We start from the raw sequence: 24,288 nt of genomic DNA, 5'->3' as shown, positions 1-24,288 counted from the left end.
TTTCAGAATTTTACAACATTCCATAAACTGTACCTGGACTTACTTCCTTCTTTCACTTTGTCTACCTGGTTCCTGCACCAAATTACAGAATGTTAGCTCTAGAAGATTATAATCATCCTTTAAGTCAGTTTTTGAACTTACAAATAGAAAAATTGAGATCCTGAAATTTTAAATGATTCCCCACTGCCCACCACCCAGGTCACAAAGCAAATTAGCCTCAGATCCAGGTTATAACTCAGGTCTCTCTGTTCACTTTTCACTTTGAAGATGTAGCTGAGATTTGACCGTTTCTCTCAAACCTTTTCTAATCAACTTAGAGGGTCTATTCTGGCCTCCAAACTTTGGTACCATTTATTTTATCATGGCAGCATTTGTGCTTTCTCTTGTAATAATAATTTAACAGTGACATTGCTAACCTCTGACTTCTGAACTCTGGACTGATAAGTGTATCTCATTTAACCTCACAAGCACACATATATATTGTTATCCACATTATAGAAGTAAGGAAGCTGAAATTTAGAGAGGTAAAGTCTTAAAGGGTCAAAGTTTAGATTTGAATCCAGGTCTATCTGGTCACAGAGCTGGACTCAATACCCTGTATTGTAATCTTTTACACAGAAAGTTTGAATTGTAAGGCTCTTGATAACAATAAATAGGTTACTAAATGTCTTTGAATTTTCTACTACATCTATCCCAGAAGAGCTCAGTAAATATTTATTGACTTCAGTTGGAAGGATCATAACTTTTGACCGCATCTTGAAGATGAAGGTGTTGGTGTATGGCAGGGAAGGAAGCAGAAGGGGAGATGGGAAGTACAAGAGTAGGACTACATTTAGGCTCTAGCTCTAGGAAGGAGACAAAAGTGTGGAGGTGATTGAAGTTTCTTTGGAATGATATGGGCAGCAGAGGTTCATAACTTTCCTCATTTGCTGGTCGTAACCCAATATTACACATGGATTCACCTGTAAGAGCTTGCGATAGCATCTCAGTTGCCATTGTCATTGCTGGCTTTGCTCACTGTTGTATTTGGCATTTCCTTCCTTAAGTAGTCCTGAAACTGTCTCACAACAAGAGTATTAACAAATACCTTTCCATGTAAGATTGCTTGTTTTAACCCACAGAGGTCTCGGATGCGTTTCTTAGGTGGGATCTTGAACTTTGTCTTCTTAACTAAGAGCTCCCAAACTGGTAGCCTGCTTAAGCTGTGCAAGTCATTTTCTTGTGGATGTGGGATGTGTGAATGTTTGTCCTTTTGTAGTCAGGCAGTTAAGTGTGAAGAATCTTTTCTCCCTTCTTCTGCGTGTTAGGAAAGTGAAACCCTTAAGCTGTTATAAGCATATTGATTTACCATTTTTCTAGGATTTAAGTTTAGTCTTGTTGTTCTTTTGAACTAACCCCCATAGGATATTGTGCCAGCTTACTTCTTTAGTGATCACAGGAATATGGGAATGAACCCAACCTTCAGATAGATTCAGGAGTTATAAGGTGATCTTTGAAGTGTAGTTCTCAGGACATTTGAATAACCTTTTTAAAATGAATGCCATTACTTGAAAGAGAGGATGAGTGACATATTCAAGCCAAACTAAGTGTAGGAAGAGTACCAGTCTAGGGACAAGAGACTTGAGTTGTTCGAGTCCTTGTTTTGTTATAACCAGTTGTATGATTTTGGAAAAGTAATTTTGAGTTTAATTTTCTTCATTTCTTTTTTTGACACAGGGTCTCAATTTGTTGCCCAGGCTGAACTGGAGTGGCGCCATCTTGGCTCAGTGCAGCCCTGGCTAATTTTTGTAGTTTTTGTGGAGATGAGGTTTCACCATGCTGCTCAGACTGATCTCAAACTCCTGGGCTCAGGCAATCTGCTTGCCTTGGCTTCCCAAAGTTCTGGGATTACAGGTGTGTGACACTACACCTGACCAATTTTTGTCATTTCTAAACTTTTAATGAGTTGGATTATATTATACTGTCCCCCCAACCCCCAATAAGTTTACTGGTCTCAGACCCCAAATTCAGTTTGTTTCTAATGGATATGAAACTATAATTAACATTCCGTTTGTTTAGTTAAGAAAATAGGTCTCTAGTGTCAACTTGCAGTAGTATTACACCATGTAGTTTATTCAGAAACTGGCATGCTGACTTTATGGTTCTCCATATTCATTAGATGTTTTAACAGTCATGAACTCTTTGTGTGCTTACATCTTCAAGTAATTGTTGATGATGATAGATTTAGCTCTTGAGTTTTATTTTTTATTGTGGTAAAATACATTTAAAGATATATTAAAAACTACACAAAACTATGTAAAAAATTTGCCATTTTAACTATTTGTAAATGTGCAGCTCAGAAGAATGAAGTATGTTCACAATGCTGTGCAACCATCACCACTATCTACTTTTTCATCATCCCAAACACAGTCTCTCTACCTGTTATACAGTAACTCCTCTTACTTTTTCCTCGCAGCCCCACGTGATTTTTATTCTGCTTTCTGTCTCTATGAATTTGCCTATTCTCGGTACTTCATAAACGTGGAATCATACAGTGTTTGTCTTTCTTTTTCTGGCTTATTTCACTTAGCATAGTGTTTTCAAAGTTCATTCATGTTGTAGCATGTGTCAGAATTTTATTCCTTTTAAAGGCTGAATGATATTTCATTGTATGTGTATGTCTTATTTTGTTTATCCATTCATCTATTGTTGGACATTTTTGTTTCTACCTTTTGTCTATTGTGAATAATACTGTTATGAACATTGGCGCACAAATATCTATTTGGGTCCCCGCTTTCACTTCTTTTGAGTGCATACTTGCGTGTGGAATTGCTAGGTCATATGGTAATTCTTAAATTTGTGGGGAACAAACAGTTCTACAGGGACTGTGCCATTCATTCTCTATTCCTGCCAGCAATTTATAAGGGTTTTATTTCCTCTACCTCCTTGCCTATACTTGTTTTGCTCCTTTCTTCCTTCCTTCCTCCCCCTCCCTCCCTCCCTTCTTTCTTTCTCTCTCTCCTTTCTTTCTTTGTCTTTCTCTGTTGCTTTTATTTTTTAAATTATAGCCATCCTGTCCAGGTGGCTCATGCATGTAATCCTAGCACTTTGGGAGGCCAAGGCAGGTGTATCACGAGGTCAGGAGTTCAAGACCAGCCTGGCCAAGATGGTGAAACCCTGTCTCTACTAAAACTACAAAAATTAGCCAGGTGTGGTGGCAAGCACCTGTAATCCCATCTACTCCGGAGGCTGAGGCAGGAGAATTGCTTGAATCCGGGCGACAGAGGTTGCAGTGAGCTGAGATTGCGCCACTATACTCCCAAAGTGCTGGGATTTCCCAAAGTGCTGGGATTACAAGCGTGAGCCACCGTGCCCAGCCTTAAATTTTTTTTGTTGTTGTTATTGTTGGCCTTTGATTTTTAAATGTAACATTGAATAAAGAGGTACCATTATGAGGTTAGTGCACTTAACTTCAGCATTGGTATATATAAAATTTTTACCTTATGGTTATTATTTTGGCAGGACTGGTAGGTAAGAATACATCCTCTTTCATACAGTTTTTCACAAATGATAATTCTTTTGTGACTTGAGAGATTAAGTGATGTAGTAAACAGAATTTTTTTCTGTTACTTTTCTGTAAAGTTCCAGGCTCGAGTCCGTGCCTTGGGCAAGTTCACCTAGCAAGTGAGCATACCTTGTGATATCCTGGGATGATGGTCACTCTGCCTCACTACTGGTTGTTGAGATTTAAGTATAAATCTAAAAGTGCTTTGTGAACTGAATAATGCCATTTGTTATTTTTTACTTTGTTCCACTGAGATACTGTGACCTTCTGTGCAAACGAGTTTTTAATCATGAGGAAAGAAAATGAAGGTTTATGTAGCACTTGTCTTTAAAAGAACCACAATTATTTCATTTATTCCCTTTACATTCTCAGGAACTGTAAGAAGATAAATGCTACCGCATCTTAGGGATGAAAAAACTGAAGGAAGGATGAAACCCTTGTATTTTTCCATAGCTTTGTAAACCACTATATCAGTCCCTCTTCAAGCAAGACTTTATTGTGCTGGCTAGGGCTGTCCCTGTGGTTCTTGACTTGGTAATATATAAGAATATATGATATATGAGAATATGTGGGACTATAACTGATGTAAACTTGGTTTATGGGCTTATCTGATAAGCATTTCTTTGAGTGGTTTTCTCTTCACATGTGTTTTTAGGGATATTTTCTCAGGGTTGAAGCCATTTTGAAATTTGCTGTATAGTTTGAACAAATGCCTTGCTTCCTCTCCCTTTTATACCCTCTTCACTTTGGAGTAATGCCCTCTTCAAGAAAGAATTTCATGGCATTTAAAGAGGAAAATATTATCTTCTGCCAATGGTAATATTAACATAGCATTTCTTTTTCTAATTTTTCTCTAGTTCTTGTTTATGTACTTCAATAAATGCTGCTGTCAGAATTGGAGAAAGGTTGAGAGAGAAAACATATATTATCAGAGCTTCATGATCAAAAGGTTCATTTTATAGTGACAATTACTATCTCACAGATTGGATTATTTATTTCTTTTGGTTGTAAATGTTTACAATTCTACTGCATTTTCAGCTAGTGTGCTTATACATTATTTTCTTTATTGTATGGCAATTCATATGACAGAAGAATTGAATGAGGAAATTAGGAAGTTTTGAACTGTAACATTGGCCAGGAGTTGGATTTAATTTATTATTAGTAAAATTTCCAGTTAATTAAATAAGATAATTCTAATATTTATAGGTTACTGTGTGTTCTTTCAGCATGCTTCTTGGTGCGAAACTATTCAATTGAATTTACTAACTATATGTGATTATCTTGGAGCCATTTTTGGTACCCTATCAGCTGTTTCTATGGCAATTTTTTGTTCATTGTTATCACTTATAGCTTACTCTATTATGGCTTTTAAAAAAAACTCTGTATATTTTCTCATTCTTACTTGTTTGCTTACTTTTCTATCCATTAGTCTAAATGGACATTTAGGTAAATTTGCTTTTAAGTTGAATACTTAAGCCAGTGATTCAGTCATTTTGTCTTTCTTGGGGTGGTTAGTGCCTACTAGATACTTAGCTCTGTGCTACATTTTAATATTTCTTACCATTCACTATAAACTTTTTTTAGACAGGATCTCCCTCTGTTGCCCAGACTGGAGTACAGTGGTGCCATCTCGGCTCGTTGCATCCTTAATCTCTTGGACTCAGGCAATCCCCCCACCTCAGCCTCCTGAGTAGCTGGAACTGCCGGCGCATGCCACCATCATGCCTCGCTAATTTTTGCACTTTTTTTTTTTTCTTTGTAGAGATGGGATTTTGCCATGTTGCCCAGGCTGGTCCTCGAACTCCTGAGCTTAAGCGATCCGTCTGCCTTGGCCTGCCAAAGTGCTGGGATTATAGGCGTGAGCCACACCATGCCCCGGCTCTCTATACATTATTTAATACATCAGACCCTTTGGTACTTCTAGGCAGAGGACCTCAAATAATTTATGAGCAGCTGTTGCTGTGTACATGTAATTATGTTTGACTACAAATGCATCTTTACAAAATGGTCCTAGTGGAGTAATAATATAAATGGTTCAGATTAACTTAATTCAGATTAAGAAAATTGTTTCATACTGAGGTAAGCGCTTGAAAAATTGTCTATTTAAAAATGTAGTGCATTTTAAAGAGTTACTATTTGAGGATCTAAAATATACAGGGAAGGCTGCATATTTTACTTTGATCTTATTACCATCCAAAGGAAAGCTTACTTAAAAATGATTTGTCACTTTCTGCTTCCTGAAGAAGATATATGAGTCTTTTAGCCAGATCCTGGCTATTTAGTCAATTGAGAAATACTTTCAGTAAAAACCTGTTGGTAGAATTTTGCCAGTTTATGGAGCACTTGCTCAAGTAGTTGTTTTCCGAGGGGCAGTGGTGAGACCAGGATGTTCAAGCCCCAAGGAAGGCCATGCAGTCCATCTCAGCCCGGCCATGTCGTGCTGTGAGAGGTTCCGTTGTCCAGTGCTCAAGGAAGGGATCAGGCCCTGCAGTCACACTGCCTTTGCCTCTTGCTGACTTTATTCTTGAGCGAGTCACTTGGCAGAGCCTCTGTTTTCTTTTAGGGTTGCTGTAAGCATAGAGCACAGGTCCTGGTAGGGAGCAAATAATAGCAGGGCCCTGAACCATTTGTTAAAGTCATTGAGGAACTGCAAACAGTGGTCCTGAATAGTTTTTAGTGTGTGTGAAACCATGATTGTAACTGTACATGTGTTTGTGGAAGGCCACAATCCAGTTGTGCAGGCTGGGGTGCTGCATAAAAAAAAAAAAAAGAAAAATCCTCGCCTGAGGATTTCATTGTTGGATGAAGGGCTCGGAACGATCAGATCTTGCTTTGGGCTTTTAGGTATGGTGGCACCAACAGCTGTATCCTATTATATATCAACTTTCGGCTGTTTGATAGCAGTTAAATGTCACTGGGATGTTTAGGCAGTTGCTTTGTAATTTGACAGGCATCTCTAAGTTTTTCCAAAGTAAATGTATTAAATCTAAGTCAGCCTTTGACATGTAAATCATATTCAGGATTCGATGGGAGTTGAGGTGGGAGAATGAACTTTTAATTTCTGGAATTAATTTGGCATTTTAAAAATAGAGCTGTGATAGCTCTAATGTTGAATCCTTTCTGCGTGTTTAAAAAATTGTTTCTATAGAATGAAATTGTAGAAGGTAGATTTAGTTTTTGAAAGGACAGTTATTAATGTGCTATTTATCCAGGTGGTTTTCAGAATTTGACTAGTGGAATTAAGCATGCTTTCTTTTTTTTGTAACAAATGCTCAAGTAGGGTGGATGTGATATTTTCAGGTTTTTGCAAAACCCTACACTGTTATGCTTTTCAGTCCTAAGCAAAACAGAACAAAACATCAGTATTCCTTTGATGCTTTTCCGAAGTATAGCCCACTAAAGGAGGAAGTTATATAAGGAGACAAAGTCTTGTATTTCCGTACCAGAATTTTGGGAAGTAGAGAGATGTTAGGGAGGAAAATACCCATGCAAATATGAAATATTCAAGATTTTTTTTCCCTTTAGTATTCTTTCTCCATTGTTACCACTGATGAGTTATACTGATTGGAAGACGGGAAGGTTGAAACGTTTGCTGTTTGATAAAAGCAACTGATCTCCCAGAGAGAACTGTGATAGCTTTGCAGAATTCTTTGTAACCCTGTAAAGCCAAGTTAATCAATCATTTTGGTGTACCCTTAGTAATCTGGCTATTCAAAAATGCAACAAGAGTTTATCCATTTGTATGTACACATGGGGATAAAAGGAATGAAGGACATGACAAGTGTAGATTATTTTAGAGTGAGAAACATTGCTTTAAATAATTGTTATTTAGAGCATTTGAGTTACCTAGTTACCCAAGTATGATTGGAGGTCAATAATGAAGAGAAAAACATGTATATATAAATACATACTTATCTGTGGTAGGTAAAGTACCCTGAAGAATTTTCCATGAAACTGGTGTTATGTAATATTAATACATATTTTGATAATTTAGTATATGATTTAGAGACTGTATGATCTTTTTTTCTTGTGATTATGGGAACAAAAAACTTGTGTTGTTTGAGGGCTACTTCAGTGAGGTATGTGTACTTAGACAATGTAGTATCGTAGTGTTCAAAGTATGGAATCAGATTTTATGATTTGATCATGTAATTAACATTTTCTCTTTTAAAATAATAAAACAGCTAGAGTCAACTTTTTATATAGTCTAGTACGTCCTGAACATCAGACAGTGGGATATTTTTAGTTCATTGCTTTATTTCTTGGAGAGCAAAATTGTTGCACTAAGAGATGACCCAATCCATTTGTGACAAATAAATAGAACATGGCCAGGTAGACTTAGAAGGGGAAATGAGTTGTGTACCAGCATAGAAGACTGCTTTATGCCCATTATGAAAGGCTTGTTTGGCGTATACTCTTCTAAGTGGCCTAATAATCATTTTGTCCACTCCAGAAATAGTTTTAAAGCATGTTAATTCTTAGAAGGTGTCGGTAATTCTGATGTTGCTCTGGATTGGTAGTGTTAGTTGGTGAACTGACATCATCTTTTTGCTGATAGTGGTAATGAGGGGTAGATTGACTTCATGTATTGTAACTGCTAACTTTTAAACTCAGATATCTAATTTTAAAACATGTTGAAACCTTGCTTTCTGTTTACCGGTATTTGCTTTTTTGTCAGGTCGTTTGAAATGAACTTGGCAGACACCAAATAAGTATATTGTATGTTGGATATCTGAATTTTGTTTAAGCACTTATGAGATAAGTTATAATGTAAAATTTTCATTTTGCCTTCCTTGGGAATATTTTAAGTACTGGCAGTTTGGTTTGAATTTTTAGATTTTTAAAAAACTTTAGATTATTGTGGGTACGTAGTTGGTGTATATATTTATGGGGTACATGAGATGTTTAGATATAAGCATTCAATGTGAAATAATTACATCATGGAGAATGGAGTATCCATCCCCTCAAGCAGTTATTCTCTTGTGTTATAAAAGTTTCATATAAACTGTTCAGAATGATGCTAGCCCTATTGCTGTGATGGTTGGCTCGTGGTGCCACTATTAATCACTGGCTGCATTAAGCATTGGCCTTGTATCTTTTTGGCAAACATTTGAATCTCTGCAGATTTGTAAGGTGATGGGTAATTGTTGGACTTCCTAGGCAACAGCCTGCTGAGACCCAATCTGTTGTGTTCCAGGGGGAGCTATAATAGCTATCTTGGGGCCTGGCCCTGTGAAAGGAAGCTTATTTGCCTTATTGTCAGCTTTTACTGTATTAAAATACACAGTTGGATGTGGGTGATGCACATTTAGCTGTGAGTCTAACTTGTAAGGCTTGCTGTTATGACTGAGTATATTTCAGATTTAATAGAATCAGTTATACCTAATGGTTCTGGCTTGCAGAAAGAAAAGACAAACAAACAAACAAAAAAACCAGTAACTGCAAACCCAGCCCTGATATAGAGAGAAAATTTAACTTTTTAAGTATTTACTTATCAAATAATTTCCATTTATTAAGAAAAATGTGTTTTTTTTTTTCCAATGTATTTTGCCCGCTCAATCTCTTATGTAGTATATATATTTGGAATGAGGGCTGTAAAAGTCATAAGAATTCTTGTACTTGAGCTTATTTAGTAAGTCAGACAAATTAGTTATATAGATAAAACCATGACAGAGTAAGTTTTAGACCAGTAACATGTATTACATGCATTGAAGTACCTAAAGGAATATGTAGTAAGGGAAGAAGTCTGGGAAACATTGATGAATGGGGCTAGAAAAGGTGAGGGAAGAGAAGAATGGGATGAGATGAATGCAGAGAGGCCATCTTGCACATACCGTAGGGGACTGTATGGCCTTCCATACAGATTAGAGGAGTTAAAATTTCATCTCCGGGCCATAGGGATTCCGTTGTAGCTGTTAAGGTGTGGAACGGTGAAAGTAGCATTGAAACAAATGAATAACGTTTGCAGAGATGTCCAGGATGGTTTGTGTGAGAGGGCTAAATTGGTGGTGTATACCAGGAAAGATGGGTTTACTGGTACAAAGTGACTACCCTCATAAAGTGACATTTACTTTGTTCAATTCCCTTTAGCCCAGAGTTTGAGCCTCTGCTTTAGATACACAAATTCAGTCTTGTCAGCATCTTGTTAATAGGGCTTAGGAAAGCTGAACCATGCCCTTCCTGCTCTCCCCCAAGCAAGAAAAACAAAAACTGAAAACCCAACTCCCACAAACAAATAATAAGCCTTTAGAGGAGATGGGAGGGTATGAATTAGAATGCCAATAGATATACACATCATCTGTCTAGTGTGTGTTCTGCTTGTTGGCCACATGGCACATTGTCAGATGGTGTGTTATGGGAGTTGAATCAGAACTGAAAGGTTGGTTATAATGATAAAACTTATGAGCAATTCCTTGTTATTTCTTGTATCTGTTATCTGTTTGTTCCTGGGCTAGGTGCTTTCTCTTCATACAGCTTCAACAAAATGAATCTAGTCCCTGTCCTTGCCTATCCACTCAATATTCTTACTAGAAGGGATTAAGTTCCTAAATTGCTTCTCTCTTTCCTTATTGCTGGCCACTCTTCAGATTTACAAATGTATAAAAAGTCTTTTTAATAATTTCAATCATAGTGTCTTTAGTCTCAGTGACTTGGGGACTGTTTGGTATTTTTTTTAGGTGACTTTGCACAGCTTTGCTTTGATCCACTTTGTAATGACTTTTGTATACTCTTAAAGGATAATCTTACATTTAGATTTCCTTTTGCCCCTATGTACTGCATACAATTCGAAATGGACCAAGATTGCTGGCAGGGTAGTAAACCAGGAAGTCAGCTCATGGGTTCAGCTTCTGACTGTGAGCTTGCTTTGCTGCTTGTACAGTATTTCCATACTTTAGAGGGTTTGGAGTAGACAGTTTGCTATAAGAACAAAGACAGGTATCAATCTACCAACCTTTGCAAGGAATAGATGACAGACACTAATGAGGACAATTGCGTTTTAAAGAAAGGATGGAGTCGGCCAGGCGCAGTGGCTCACACCTGTAATCCCAGCACTTTGGGAGGCCAAGACAGGCAGATCACGAGGTCAGGAGATCGAGACCATCCTGGCTAACACGGTGAAACCTCGTCTCTACTAAAAATATAAAAAAATTAGCTGGGCGTGGTGGTAGGTGTCTGTAGTCCCAGCTAATCAGGAGGCCGAGGCAGGAGAATGGTGTGAACCTGGAAGGCGGAGCTTGCAGTGAGCTGAGATCGCACCACTGTACTCCAGCCTGGGTGACAGAGCGAGACTCCATTTCAAAAAAAAGAAAGGATGGAGTCAGAGGCAGCTCTGGAGTGAAAGCCCAAGGGGAGTCAGTTTTGTGGGAAGATGATTAATTTTTGACAGAGTCACAGTAGGTCATCCAAGTGGAGATGATTATAGGCCAGTGGTTTGGTGTGGTTTGATACTGTGACTTTGCTGATTGATCAAGGCCAGAAATGCACAGTTGGGCAATGTAATATGAAATAATTGCTGTCTGATCTCAATCAAGTCTGTTACTTTTTCTGAGCATCTTTAAAACAAGTCTATAAAGAAGGCAACAATTCATGCCGTAAATTCCTTAGGATGTTGGTTTGATTATTAATAATAAAATAGCTAGCACTATTGTGGTATTATGCTAAGTACTTTTGCATGTAGTATCTCAATGTCTTCAAAACAAGTTAGGAATTGGATTCATTTATCCCAGTCATACCAGAGGGGAAACAGGCTTAGAAAGGCACCTAAGGTCACAGTTACCAAGAGTGGTCTTGGAACTTGTGGATGTCTGGCTGCTACTCTTAACTACTACACTGCATTTCCCCTCAGGTAATTTATATAAAAGCAATCTAAAAAGCATGTGGCTTAAAAAAAAAACCCTGAAATAAGCAGAATAGAGTGAAGCCCCTAATGAGAAGATGATGGACTGAACTGAGTTTTGGAATGATACCCATAGAATGAAGAATAGAGAGGAAGAAGACTGTTCTTAGGAGAATAAAGGGAATTAAGAAGAATGGCTTTGAATCCAAATAAAAGTGTATTAAAGAGGAGATTTAATGTTAAACATCAGCTGAGGATATAAGGAGAGGGTGGGAACTAGAAATTCTAGAAGCTAACCTCTTTTTTATTCTCAGGTATCACTTCCTCAGAGAGGCTCTAAGATTGGTTGGGACAGGGTAGTCTAATATCTGTGAGTACCCAGTGTTTAGTATAACACCCAGTGCATCGTATGCGCTTGGCATTTGTTAAGTAAGGGAATTATGTTAGTAGACGTTTGGGAGATAACTTGAGTGAGACATGGTTGGTCCTTGTGCTCAAAGAGCTCTTGGTGCAGTCAGGAAATTTGATTGTAAAAACATGAATAAATTACTGTGTGCTGGTGAATAGCTGTCGTGTTTGATGTGGCGCTTTGGCTTGTGGTCCTGCTTATTTCTGTCATAAAATGGCTTATGACATGCCATTCTATGACAGAGATGCTTAGTTTTGGGAACCTCTTGCAGCTGGAAGGCTTAGCCGTGCCATACCTCTTCCTTGACCTGGATACAAGACTGCTTATAGTGAGCACCCCTCTTTCCCGGCAGCTCTGCCACAATCTCAACCATAAACCCAATACACGAGTGACATCAAATTACTCATTTACTTCTTGAGCATGCCATATTGTTTCATTGCACGTAGGCTTTTGTATATTTGTTCTTCCCTCTGCCTTTCTCTTCTCCTCACCTGTCAACCTTCTACTGATTTGCTGAGTTTACTTTAAAAAAAAAGCGTTCATTCTGTTGAGTTTTTGGGCTGCTCTTGCCCTTACAGCATTTGGCTTCTCTTTCCTCTGTGATTCTGCCTCTGTTGTAGACTTAGAGCTCTGTAAAATTATGTGTTTCCATGTCCATCTTTCACAGTGACTGCAGGGCTTTGTCCACTTTCCTCCTTTTTTCTCCAGAGTTCAGCCTAATGCCTGAGTCATAGGGGGAGTATCCAATACACAGATCCTGAACGAGTGAAATAATAGTGGCTGACTGTCTCTCAGAAAATGACAGTTTTCTCCAATATTTGTTTTAAAAAAGGTTTATTTATTTGATATAGGAAAAAAGAATTAAATATTCCTATAGACATAGAGTTCTTTTCAGGAAACAGATATAGAAAAAAGAGTTAAATATTCCTATAGACATAGAGTTCTTTCAGGAAACAGAGAGATATATATATATATATTTAAATATATATATATATGTTTTTTTTCTTCTGTTTTTGAGACGAAGTCTCGCTCTGTCGCCCAGACTAGAGTGCAGTGGCACGATCTTGGCTCACTGCCACCTCTGCCTCCTGGGTTCAAGCGATTCTCCTACCTCAGCCTCCTGAATAGCTGGGATTACAGGCGTGTGCACAACCATGCCCGGCTAATTTTTGTATTTTTAGTAGAGATGGGGTTTCCCCATGTTGGTTAGGCTGGTCTCAAACTTCTGACCTTGTGATCCACCTGCCTCGGCCTCCCAAAGTGCTGGGATTACAGGCGTGAGCCACCATGCCCAGCCTGTATTTTCATCTACTGAAATCTTTGGCTTACTAAATAGTAGATGGAATTAATTTTGGAGGGAAGATGAAGGACAATACAGGAAAATAAATAAGAAATAATAGGAAATAAGTTAGGCCGTTAACATCCTAAGAAGTCTATCAACTTTGAGGGTAGCAGATGAAATAATAAAACCTTTAAATATTGGAGTTATTACATAATAGTCACATACACATGCGAAAATAGCAATATATCATTATTATGTGGAAGGAATACTTTACATTATTTTATGAAACTTTATATAAGATTATGTAAAACTTATCTAACCTAGTTTTTTAGTACATACTATATTCATTTTCTTTTATATTGTTTGAGATTCAATACTTTTTACTAATTTATTCAACAAACATATATTGATGCCAAGCAATATTGTAGGTAATGGAAATAAGGTGGTTTACAAAACAGACAAAAATTCCTGCCCTTGTGGAAATCATCTTCTAGAGTTGAGTCTGGCATGATTATGTCACAGAATTTTATCCAGAAACATGCCTGCAAAAGGTTAGTGTTACAGATTTCCGTTTAAAAAATATTTTTAAAAGGCTTATGTGCAATGGTATTATTTACAGTTTAAGAGGAAATAATAACCTGGGAGCACTGGATGATGATGATGATGACACTGTTTTCATAATAGCAGTGAACACAAATTACTTACCAGGCACAGTAATATAACTAGAGTGCTATGATTCATTTAAACACCACACTTAATTTTGACATAGGTGCTATCAGTTATTTTCCTTTTACAGATGAGGAAACCAAGGCAAGGAGATTAAATCACTTGCACAGCAGATAAATATGGAACCAAGATTTGAACTCAAGCCTGTTAGTAATTTATTATTCAAAATAAAGCACTCAAGAGATTTTTCCCTTTAATAAGAGACCTTGTGAAGATCTGAATATAAAGCTGGTGGAGGGTTATCTGTATATAGGAGATTGATAGCTCCTATAGATGACTAGGAGTAGAAAGAAGGTAGTAGAAAGAATGCAGTGTCACGTTACCATGTCACAGGGGTAGCAGGGGTTCCCAATTTCCAGGCCACGGACTGCAAAGCAGGAGGTGAGGGGCAGGTGGCCGTTACCTCCTGAGCTCTGCCTCTTGTCGGTGGCATTAGAGTCTCATAGGAGCATGAACCCTATTGTGAACTGCACACGTGAGGGATCTAGGTTGCGCACTCCGTATGAAAATCTAATGCCTGATGATCGGTAACTGTCTCCCATCACCCCCCTGATGGGACTGCCTAGTTGCAGGAAAACAAGTCCAGGGGTCCCACTGATTCTACGTTATGGTGAGTTTTGTAATTATTTCATTATATATTACAATGTAATAATAATAGAAATAAAGTGCACAATAAATGTAATACACTTTATCCCAAAACCATCCCCCATCCCTGGTCTGTGGAAAAATTATCTTCCACAAAACCAGTCCCTGGTACCAAAAAGGTTGGGACTGCTGACATATGGTGTGGTAATTATGAGCACTACTGGAGCTTGACTGTCTGGGTTTGTCCTTACCAACTAGGTGCCTTAATTTCATCTATAAAATGGGAGTAAGAATAGTTTTTACTTCATAGGGTTTTTGTAGGGATTAAATTAGTATATACAACAGAATGGTGCATAGGAAGTGTTAGCTGATGCTCTTACTATTATTGTTTTTATTACCTTTTTTTTTTTTTTTTTCCAGACAGAATCTCACTCTTGTCGCCCAGGCTGGAGTACAATGGTGTGATCTTGGCTCACTGCAACCCTCCGCCTCCTGGGTTCAAGGGATTCTCCTGGCTCAGCCTCCTGAGTAGCTGGGATTACAGGCACCCACCACCACGCCTGCCTAATTTTTTGTTTATTGCCATTTTAAAATAGGATTCCCTTTTCCCAGAGGGTTTTTATTTTGAAAAAGTTGCCATATTTTGGGGCGTATACCTTGCTTACTTCCCTGATTCATTCTTTTTTTGTTTTGTATCAATTGGGAGGTTTTGGCCAGCATTTTGTTCAGAGGGTAGTGGCGTGCAGTTCTTTAAGTTTATGTGGGGGTTTTAATGTTTTCCATTAATTCTCGTTTGCTATACCTGCTAATAGTTAGAACCATCAGTAGGTGTTGTAACCTAGGAAGTCCTGCAGTCTTGAAATGATGTTTGTTGAAATGATATTCTGAGTTAGCTCCTTCTGTGGAAAGATCACAGCTCTCACTAAACTGTCATGAAGTGAGAAGAAAGGGAGAGGTCAGAGTGAACTCAAGAATTGTTGCAAGCCTAGTGCGGTGGCTCACGCCTGTAATCCCAGTGCTGTGGGAGGCCAAGGCAGAAGGATCACTTGAGGCTAGGAGTTTGAGACCAGCTTGGGAAATAAAACAAGACCCTGTCTCTACAAAAAAGCTTAAAAAAAAAATTAGCCTGGTGGGGTGGCGTGTGGCTGTAGTTCCAGCTACTTGGGAGGCTGAGGCGAGAGGATCACTTGAGCCCAGGAATTCAAGGCTTTAGTGAGCTATAATCATGTTACTGCATTCCAGCCTGGGTGACAGAACAAGACTCTGTCTCTTAACAACAAAAAAATTGTTCCAAGAGCATTACTGGCACAATGAGTGCTGAAGAGCTGAAGACTCATGGGAAACCCCTTCAGTAAACTGAGCAACTTTGATGGAAATCATCAGTAATGGCCTGGTTGACCCCATCTAAAGAATGAGACAAAATTGTTGATTGGCATCTCTCACCAAATAAACTTTAGATATTTAGCATGAAAAATCAGCCCATCAGTCTTTTCACTGTCATTTCATTTACTGTCATTTTCATTAGCGAAAATGCAAAGTGCTGATTCTTGGGCAGGGTGGGAGAAGGCAAATCACCCAATAAAGGATAACCCTTTAATATTTTATCTAAGAAAAAAGAAGGAAGAGAAAAATATTTACCATCTCAGATTAGAAGACAATATAAATATATACATCTATGTTAATACTTTTGAAAATACTGACAAAATAGAAACATATGTTTTCCTCCAGAAAAATAGAAAACCTTGGAAATTAGTAACCATGTTTCCATGGTTATTAGACTAAAAAATAGTGGTTGTTGGAACTAGACTATGGGACAGTGTTTTCATACTGCCATGGGGGAGAAACTCCCACACTGTTCCAGAAAATAGAAACATATTAAAGCATTCTTGAATTTTTAAGCTAACATAACCCTGGTAACAATAGTGACCAGAACAGTGAAAACAGGAAAAGTACAGGTAAATGTCACCCATAAATATATGTAATGCCCCAGTAAAACAGAAAAAAAAATCTATTATATGTAGTATATTAGCTATAATTCATTTTAGGAATGAAGAAATGATATACAATTTCACCCTCCTTTAAAGAATTGATTGTTAACTAAAAGGAAAACATAACATTGTTTTGCTAGATAAAGCATTTTATGAAATGCCAATATTCATTCATGAAAATGCTAACTAAATTAGGAATGCAGTATAATTCTCTACCATGCTAAATAATGTCTTTGAAAATAAAATTCTACGTTATATTTAGCAATATGATAATAGCACACATTTCTTAAGGTCAAGATACAAAATTACTACTTTTAGTCATTTATATAGTTGTTGAAATTTGTCAGTACAATATGACAAGAATAGAAATGATTATAAATATTGAAAAGGAGGAATCAAAATTATCCTTTGCAGTTTATATAATATACTGTATGCAAAACTTAAGTGAGTCTAGGGATAACCAACTAGAAAATTTATGTAAAGAAGATCAAGATCATATTTCCAGTTTCTAAAAATGTAAAACTCTGTTTCCTGGGAACAAATTTAACAAGATATATAAAATCTTTATGGATAAATCTTGAAACATTGAAGGATGTGAAAGAAGGGATGAATACATGGAGAAGTGTTCATTGTCCACAAGTGGGAATGCTTGATATTGTAAAGATAAGTTTTCCCCAAATAAATTGGTAATTTCCGTGAAAATTCACTCATAATCCAAGCCGGGTTTTTATGGGTCAGCCAATTCTGAAGTTAATATGCAAATGAGCATGTGTTGAAGAATAGTCAAAATAATTTTGAAGAACAGGTTGGGAAGATTTTGTCCCTACCACATATCGAGGCTGTTGAAACTATTGTGGCAAGGATAGATAATTATACCAGTAAACCTGATTTAAACACATACAAGTCTAGAAACTTAATATAAACGAATATAACGAAGCTTGTTACTCTATAGGAGCGGTGTTATAAATCAGTAGAGAAAGGTAAACTATTAAATAAATGGGGTAAACATCCACTGATTGGTCTATATAAGAAAAAAAATTCATTCCCTACTTCATGCCATATATAAAATGCATTATAGATGCATTATAGATTTGGTATTTATGGATGCATTACATTTAGGCTTGAAGACAGGAAGCCAATCTTTAAAATATTTAGCAGAAAATACTAGCATTGTTGATGAGTGGGTGGGGGGACACAGAAAACATGATAAAGAAAAGGATTCAGAAATTTGATTCTGTTAAAATAAACTTCCATATAAGAAAATTACCACAGTGAAAAGAAAAGGTTTACACTGGTGTCATGCATTTGTAAGGCATGTTTGAAAGCCATTGCTAGCAGCCTACCTCACCTATTCACCTTTCCTTACCAACACAACCCTGATTTTGTGCCCATTTAGAAATAGCTGTCTTATCTGATGTCCTTTAGAGGTCTCAGTGGTGGCCAATGAGATGTGAACTTAGGATTTCTGGGAAAGTTTTACTCCTTGAATATGGAGTCCAGTCTTTCTTCTCCCATGCTTGAAGTGGATGTAAAGTATAGAGCTGCAGCAGCTGTCTTGCAGAGGTGAAAATGAGGCTAGTGTTAAAGACGGCAGAGCAGGAGGGCAAAAGGAGGCTAGTTTCTTGATGACATCCTTGACTGTGTACAACAGCCATGGCTTGTGTACTCCTGTACTTGTGGTCACATGAGAAAAATGACTTGGGTCTATTCTAGCTAGACCTTTAGGTAGCCTTGGCCAAGTGGCAATCCTGTTGAAAATAGCCTATATGCTACAAGGATTAAAAATCTAGATTATATGAACAACTGTTATAAATTAAGAAAAGGCAGATAACCTAGTAGCAAAATAGAGCATAATTGGACACAGCTCAGAGAACTGGAAACTCAAATGGCCAGTTACCCTGAGTCTCACGAGTAGTTAGGCAAATGTAAGTTAAAATAGAGACGTTTTCATAACCATCATAATATAAGTATAAAAATACCAGTGTTGGGGAAGATTCATTGTTGGTGAAAGCATAAGTTGGCATTACCATCTTGGAGAACAGTTCAGCAGTGTAAAACTGACCATACCATACTAGCTAGCAATTGCATAGGTATGTACTCTCGAGATTCCTGTACCTATAGGTGAAGGGAAACTCAGAAGGCTTGCTTATTGACGCTTTGATAATAGCAAATAGCAAAACGTTGGAACCAACCTACCCTTCAATTAGGAAAAATAAAGTATATTTTATAACGAAGTACTGTATAGGAGTTAAAACGAGCGAGCTGCATATGAACTACATAGAGCTACATATATTAACATATATGTACTAAAATACAAAAAACTATGAATATGGTGAGAATTTATATAAAATATGAAAACAATAATGAAACTACACGAAGTACTGTTACCAACCATTGAGAGATGTGCAAACTCTGATAAATGATTTCTACTTATCAGTGAATTTTCTGGAAGCCTAAAAATTGATTTTTAAAATCCAGCCAATGTTAGTTTGTTTTATTCTTAACAAGGTTTTACCTGCTGGGATATTGAAACCACTGAGCTGCTGCTGTTCCAGTGGTATAATGTTAAAATTTAAAGCACTTTGCAAAACATATTCATGTATATTTTTATTTAAGTATTCTAATAACTTTATGAGATAATAGGACAGGTAGGATTTTTATTGTAACTCAAATTAAGTGATGGTAGTTGGACTTGAACTTTCCTTTTCTGATGCCTAGTTTGTTTGTTTGTTTGTTTTAATAATAGTTTCATAGTGTTTTTCCAACACACAATTTAATGTCTAGGTATACTTCATTTATGCAGCAGATTTATTGCTGAAAAAGTGATGTGCAAATAAGTGTTTAGAACAAGTGTTATTTTAAATATAACTAGAGTGGCTTTCTAATTTCAGAGACCCACTGGTGAGTCTTTTTAAAGTAAATAATGGCATACTAATTTATTGTCAGGTTTTGTGTGTGTGTGTGTGTGTGTGTGTGTGTGTGAATATAGTAGCACTTTTTTTTTTTTTTTTTTTTTTGGAGACAGAGTCTCCCTGTGTCACCCAGGCTGGAGTGTGGTGGCATGATCTCAGCTCACTGCAACCTCCACCTCCCGGGCTCTAGTGATTCTCGTGCCTCAACCTCCCGAGGCACGAGCTGGGATTATGGGCACATGCCATCACCTTAGTATGTACAGGAATCATCCTGGGAATTTATGAAAAACACAACTCTGACCCCCTTGTTTCTCTCTGTTGTTATGTTGGTTTCTTAAGGGCTGTGAGTTTTTCTCATTGATTTTGGTATTCTCCACAGTGACCAGCCTGGTGGAGTGTGTGTGTGTGTGTGAATGTTTCCTTATTAAGTGCTTAATAAGTATTTGCCGGATGATTTCAGGAAGAGCTTCCCAGAAGTGAATACCTGAACAAAATGAATACTGTGTTAATTGTGGATGGAGAATACTAGAAGTAATTTAATGCTCTTTCTAGTGTGTGCTGAAATTTGTTTTCAGTTAAGCTGTTAAGCATTATTTTGAAACATTCTTTTTACTGGAAAGATCATTTAAAAACATGATTATTTTAAAATTCCACAGAAGAATTTTGCTGGAAAAGGTATAACAGAAAATAACTGAATGGAAAAAAATCACATTGTTTCACAGAATTATCCCAGGCCAGCTTGGAAGTTACAGTTCTCTTCTCAGAGAAGATTTCTTTAGCCACAAGCTATGGGAATTGTTCAGCCCATTGGCAGCTACACAGAACACTGCCCTTTTCACCCTATCCGGCACACAAACCTAGACGATTCATAGCTGGAACCTATCTTCAAGAAAGTGATGGCTTTATTGAAGCCAAATGTCCAGACTTTTTCATTTAGACACATGAAGGACCTTCAGTGCTTTTGCCATATAAAAAGTGAACCACAGAGACGTTCTTAAAAACAACACCAGGAAACAAATAAAACACCTGAACTTACCGTGTGCAAATTGCAGATGCAGACATAGCCTGTTTGGCAGTAAGTACATCTCTCTATCTTGCTCACTCTATCCTTCTTCAGTACTAGCTGTGTGCTTTTTAATATAGTAACTGTACAATAAATATTAGTTGAATGTAGGTGGAAGTAGGATGAGAATGAACAGAAGTCAGTGACCAATTCTGTATTTTTCATCTCTCTTGTTTTTTAGAAGAGTCCAGTTTTGTTTTAAGATGAGTGTTCTAATAGGGTGAATTTAAAAATGTAACAGTAGTAAAGAGATTCCTTAATTGCCCATTTAGTTTGATTTGAAGTAAATCTTTCCCAGGCTGAAGTTTTCTACTATGGGCCAGGAAACCCATGTTTAAACTGTGAATTTGAGTGCTTTATCTTCTTATGCCAGATCTCTGGATAACGTCGGCCCAGTTGTTCTGTTGTTGTTTACTTATTCGAAAGTTATTCTTGTGAAGATGTGGACTTTAACTCAAGAAATCTGTGTTTTTGCTTTTTGGTGATTGTCTTACAGGCTATGATAGTGATGAACAGCACACAAAACTCCTTCAGACCCTCCCAAGTGACTTTCCAACACAGACTCTTTCTTCTTGCTCTTTCCACAGATGCTGTCTCATAAGTAGTATCAAATACAGATGTACTTTGATGATGCTGATAAGCTGATAAACAATAATGTGAAATCTCTTTGATATTCTGTTTTGTTTATGGAGATGAAAGATAGCCTGGTTTACTAACATTTTGTTAAGGCAAGCAGTGAATGAAAGCATGTTTACAGTTGGTTCCTGCTCCACTGTGCAGTTTATTTAAGTAGGAAAAATTACCTAAAATAACAAGGCGTGCCGTTTGTACCTAGATATAGGCAAGCAGGTCTCTTTACCTACCAAACATCCAAACATTTTTCTTTGAATTTCTATTTTGAATTCCTTGGTTTGCTTCCCGGATTTCTTCCCTGTGTAATCTATAGGATTTATTATGCTGGAATAATTTAAAGTGTGCTTTTGAAAAGAAGTTCTGAATTTGAGCATATTTTACATTAGTGTTTATGTTGGACTCTGACTGAAAAATACTCTTTTATCTCCTCTTGAATCAAAGTGTAATGGGTCTTGTGTAATTGAATCGAGGTTCCTTTGCTTATCATTTTTGTGTATGTGGTTTTTGGACAGTTTCTGAAATTGTACCCTTTTGGAGAGGTTGCCTTTGCGTCATTATTGGAACGTGTTTGCAGTTGCAAGTCATTTTTGGAGACAGAAAACGTCCCTTGGAAAATATTGTGCTGATTTTTTTTTTTTTTCCTCCAATCTATGAATTGTGGAACTTGGGTCACAGATTGAATTTTGGCATTCAACTCTCCCAGGACAGGGTAGTATCCAGCTTCATTTTGTGAGTGATTGCAGATGCCTTTTTACCATTTGGACTTTCTTGTGTTCTAAATAAATGACCAGTCTGTGAAATTTTAAGCCAAATGGGATACAAAGGGATTCCTGGTTTTCAAAGGGTCGTCTTTAATTTTGCATTTAAAAGGCAGTATTGGCTTCATTTTTAGAAATTAAATACATTATAGCTGTTGCATAGTTTGCCACCTCCTACCCTCACCTCCCCTTAAATAATTGAAGGAGAAAAATGTGGGTTGATTTTGTATACTTGAATAAGAAAGCTGAGAAGAACTTCAGCTTCATCCTGTGACTTGCTCAAATGTCTTTATGTGATCCATAATATTGTAGAAAAACCTCAGATTCAAATGAAAGATATAGTGAGTGAGTGGGCTGCCTGAGTTTTGTTTTAATCACACCTATTTTTACTATTTATTTGAAACATGGCAAGTTGAGAATAGTGGGACACCAAGGCACAGTTAAGCATCAGGAAATAGCTTCACGTGTTGCCCATTGCATTCTTGACAATTGGGATAAAACAGAAACAGCTGTGATTCCGAATGCCCTATAAATTTCAAATGTTGGTGTAGCACACTTTATGAGCTGATTTAATAAATAACCACCCGTATGTCTTTGGTGACTTGCTTTCAATTTTCTTTACAAAAATGCAGAATATTTGGGGCCCTTTCTTAATGCTAAATGAAAAGTTGTGTGCATTTGGCTCTGTAAAGCAAAGTAGCCTTGAGACATGGGCTCGCCTAGAAATTGACTCCATTTTTGTGGGAGAACGGGTGAAAAGGGCAGTTTCCTGTGTTGCTGCCAAAAGGTCTGAACAATTTGTAGTAGCTTGTGGCTAGAAAACAACTTCTGTGAGGCAAAAACAGCAACTCTAAACTGGCTCTGGGTATGTGTGGGAAAATACTCTTTTTTCTACTTGATTATTAGGCTTCATAGAAAATTTCTTTTACAAAGTGAATTTTTAATCTCAACTCCTTGAAAATGGTATTTTAGCTGATTTGGATAAAAGTCTGGGGAAATATATTTGGAGTTCGTGCTAGTGGGAAATAATGTGATACTTAAAAAAAAAAGTAGCGTTTGTATTTTGCTTTTATTATGGCCATGTGCTTGGTTGGTAATCCATGTTTTTCTCCTGCCTTAAGAGCGAAGTGAATTTTGGCATCTTAGGCATGTATTTTACAGGATTGGGTCTTATGTATTTTTTTTTTTTTCTTCAGTTAACTGATTAAAAGTGTGTTTTCTTCGTAGTTCCACTTGGGCAATGTCTTCCATTTTGTAGTAAAAGCATGTTAACAAAATATTATGTATAACTACTGGTAATTGCCATTTATTAGTACTTACAGTGTGCCAGACACTGTGCTCATGTTCTTACATTGGTTACACCTTTTACTTGTCTGGATAGGGGAAATAGCTTAGAGAGGGTGTTATGTAGATAGAAGATGGTTGGAACCAGGATTTGGAGTCCTGTCTATGTGTTGCTAATTGTTATTAATACAAAATAGTTACTATTACAGATGTTCATTTTGTAGAATCAAATCAGAGGATTTGTTACTGTTACAGATGTTCATTTTGTAGAATCAAAGAGGATTCTTGTAGAATGGGCTTGGATATATGGAATGAAGATAGAATTGGTTTGACTTGGTTTTAATGTTTTCACTAAACTCTGTCTTTGTTGCACTTCCACCATACCTGAGCACCTGTGTACTTAATCATTTAATGTAATTTTGCGGTCTCAGCAATTAACATCACATACACACAATCATGTTTTTATTAAATGCTGCAGACTTTGCTTTGCTTTACTTTGTTGGACTTAATTTTGATTTTTTTTCCCTCTTCTGTTGGGGATATCTATTGGCTTTTCGTTAAAATGCAGGCAGTAGCCCAATAAAGCATAATCTAATATTTTGTCCTATTCATCAACATCAGTTTCTTCTTCATTGTATAGTTAATAAGGAGCCTGATGTTCATCATCTAGTATGGTGGTTCCCAGCCCAGGTGACGTTCCCTAGGGAACATTTTTTATTTCCACGACTTGAGGGTGTGCTAGTGGTATCTAGTGTGTGGCAGCCAGCCGTGCTGCTAAACATCCTACAGTTCACAGGGACAGTTTCTCACAATAAAATGTTGATAGTGTGGAGGTTGAGAAACCATGACTTAGCTAACACAGGGCCTAGGCTAAATCTAATCCATTAGAAGCTCTGACTTCATGAGATTTTTTTTCATAACAAAACAACTCAGTAGTAACTAGGGAAGCTCCCCCTGCCCCCATCCAGAGTCTCCCTCTGTTGCCCAGTCTGGAGTACAGTGGCTCAGTCTTGGCTCACTGCAGACTCTGCATCCTGGGTTAAAGTGATTCTCATGCCTCAGTCTCCCAAGTAGCTGGAACTACAGGCGCGTGCCACCACGCCCAGCTAATTTTTGTATTTTTAGTAGAGATGGGGTATTGCCATGTTGGCCAGGCTGGTCTCAAACTCTTGACCTCAGTTGAGCCACCTACCTTGGTCTCCCAAAGTGCTGGATTATAGGCTTGAGCCACTGTGCTTGGCCTGGAAAGTTTTTCTCTTCTAGAGAT

The 24,288-nt window shown here is 37.4% G+C and overlaps 1 protein-coding gene across 17 annotated transcripts in view; it reads left to right on the top strand.

Annotated features, from left to right (window-relative positions):
* The window catches only part of EPB41L2 (erythrocyte membrane protein band 4.1 like 2), a 225,918-nt gene that overhangs the window by 27,569 nt on the left and 174,061 nt on the right, over window positions 1-24,288 (top strand). The window contains exon 1 of one of the 17 annotated variants that reach the window (XM_073022472.1): window positions 22,580-22,602. The exons of the other annotated variants lie outside the window; for them this stretch is intronic. The gene's annotated coding sequence lies outside the window, so the exon portion shown is untranslated. Of the gene's footprint in view, window positions 1-22,579; window positions 22,603-24,288 lie in introns of those variants that run through there. 17 annotated transcript variants of the gene reach the window in all.

The sequence above is a fragment of the Chlorocebus sabaeus genome, chromosome 13 (genome assembly GCF_047675955.1).
Source record: "Chlorocebus sabaeus isolate Y175 chromosome 13, mChlSab1.0.hap1, whole genome shotgun sequence".
NCBI lineage: Eukaryota > Metazoa > Chordata > Mammalia > Primates > Cercopithecidae > Chlorocebus > Chlorocebus sabaeus.
The sequence above is the reverse complement of the archived record's forward strand: the minus strand, read 5'-3'. Positions and strand labels throughout refer to the sequence as shown.